The 1,958-nt window shown below is 43.8% G+C and overlaps 1 non-coding gene across 1 annotated transcript; it reads left to right on the top strand.

The window, feature by feature from the left end:
- The first annotated feature begins 1,060 nt into the window (after nucleotides 1-1,060).
- Nucleotides 1,061-1,142, top strand: trnas-aga (transfer RNA serine (anticodon AGA)). Its single transcript has one exon. It is a non-coding gene; the product is annotated as a tRNA-Ser (tRNA).
- The last annotated feature ends 816 nt before the right edge of the window (nucleotides 1,143-1,958 follow it).

Here is a 1,958-nt window from a genome sequence, read left to right as displayed (position 1 = left end):
TATTGGAAAATGACATACACAGGCGTGTGAAAAGCCCAGTTTCCGTGGCAATTATGCAATGGTTAGAAATTACATTGATTCAGGAGATAAGGATGGAAAATGTGTTTGGGTAGAGATGAGGAACATTGAGGAAAGAGGAAACCAGCCGGTGTAGCTTACAAGAACATTAACAGTAACCACAGTGTAAAAACAAGTACAGGAAGAATACCGCCTGTGAATGCTAAAAGAAGGCAAGAATTATGGGAGACATTCATTTCCCTTCTTCCACTCCCGTTTGAGTTGTAAAAAACTTTGAAGAAAAACAATCGAAAAGTCATATATGCCCCATCGAACAACGTGGGTCATACCTTGGCCATTGATTACCGTAGATTAGAATACTTACAATATGGAAACAGGTCCTTCGGCCCAGCAACTCCACACCGACCCGCCCCAGCCCAAATGCATTCCTCTCCATTCACCACGTCAATTCAGCACGACCATTTCACCTTACCGGTACATTTTTGGACTATGGGAGAAAACCAGAGCAAGTGCACGCAGCCACGGGGAGAATGTGCAAACTCCACACATTCAGTTGCATGAGGCGGGAATTGACCCTGACTCTGTGGTATTGTGAAACAGCAGCGCTCACGATGGTGTCAGCGTGAGATGGGACTTATTTGCCGTCTTTTATTGGGAAAAATCTCTTTCATTGTGAGCATATGGAAAGACCAGCTCCTTCGCCAGAAAAAGAAATGAATATGTCACTAACCTTGGATTGTTTCATGTCCAAGAACACACAGATCAATACCTCTCTTGATCAGCTCTGCTGGTCATGTTTGCAAAGAGATCTAGCAAATTGCCAAAGTGGGATTGTCCTTTCAATCAATAATTTTGACTCAATTTGGCTGCAAATATCTTTTCCTAACTTTGTGTTTTTCTTCCTTTACGTTGGTGCCTCGCACCTTACAATTCACAGCAGAGGTGGGAGAGGAGAATGGAAGCATTCAGCTTATCACGTCAACGGCAGCTTTCAATGAGATTACGGCTGATTTGGTCAATGCTCAACCCACCTGAGCTGTCTGTAGTCATGGCCGAGTGGTTAAGGCGATGGATTAGAAATCCATTGGGGTTTCCCCACGTAGGTTCGAATCCTGCTGACTACGTTATGAATGCTTTCCTGCTGGTACAATTTTCGCTCAAAGTTCAGAAAAACTATTTTGTGAACCAGGCCGGTAATTTGATTAGACTTGGGAAACTCGAGTTCTTCATCAGAAATGTTCCATATTTAAAACATTATCTTTGTTTCTCTTTCCAGATACACTGCTCGACACATCGGGTTTCTGCAGCTGTTATTGAACGTCCTGAGCAGAAGTGCTGCTTTTCATGAGATTCCTTTAATCCCTGTCCTCTGTTCTCTGACTCGGGTCAGTGGCAACACTTCCTCCTGTTCGTCAAAGTGCTCATTCCCCACCGCTCCCTCTCCCATCATTAGAAACAACCGCAGGAAATCGCCACTTAACCATCTTTGTTCCAAAGTGAAACTCATCAGCCTCGGGAATCTCTCCACCAAACGGGACTTCTCATCCCTGGACATGGTGCAAGCCAGAGGATTGTGAAGAGATACTGTGAAAATATTGTCAGTTGGCAGTTGAAAAAATGTTTAGGAAGCAAACCATATAATTTAGGCTCCAGCTTTGTAAATCTTGATAAACTCTTTGGGAAATGGAATCAGAGGAGAATGAAGAAGTGTGAACTGTACGACCGAGTAGAGGACGGGACATTGACTCTGATGTTCTCGGGACAGGAACTGATCTGAGACATTGAAATCATTCTCGCTCACGTACGTGAGGAATGCAAACTTCATCTGGACTCTGGGACAATGAAAAACTCTGGAACACTCAAGACAATATCCAAATATTGACTGGGATCACTCCAGTACGAGTACGATAGGTGAGTCATTTTTTGCCCAGTGTGTGCAG

This window comes from Chiloscyllium plagiosum, unplaced genomic scaffold, assembly GCF_037043375.1.
Source record: "Chiloscyllium plagiosum isolate Xiang-an unplaced genomic scaffold, Cpla_swu_hap1 HiC_scaffold_13, whole genome shotgun sequence".
NCBI lineage: Eukaryota > Metazoa > Chordata > Chondrichthyes > Orectolobiformes > Hemiscylliidae > Chiloscyllium > Chiloscyllium plagiosum.
The sequence above is the reverse complement of the archived record's forward strand: the minus strand, read 5'-3'. Positions and strand labels throughout refer to the sequence as shown.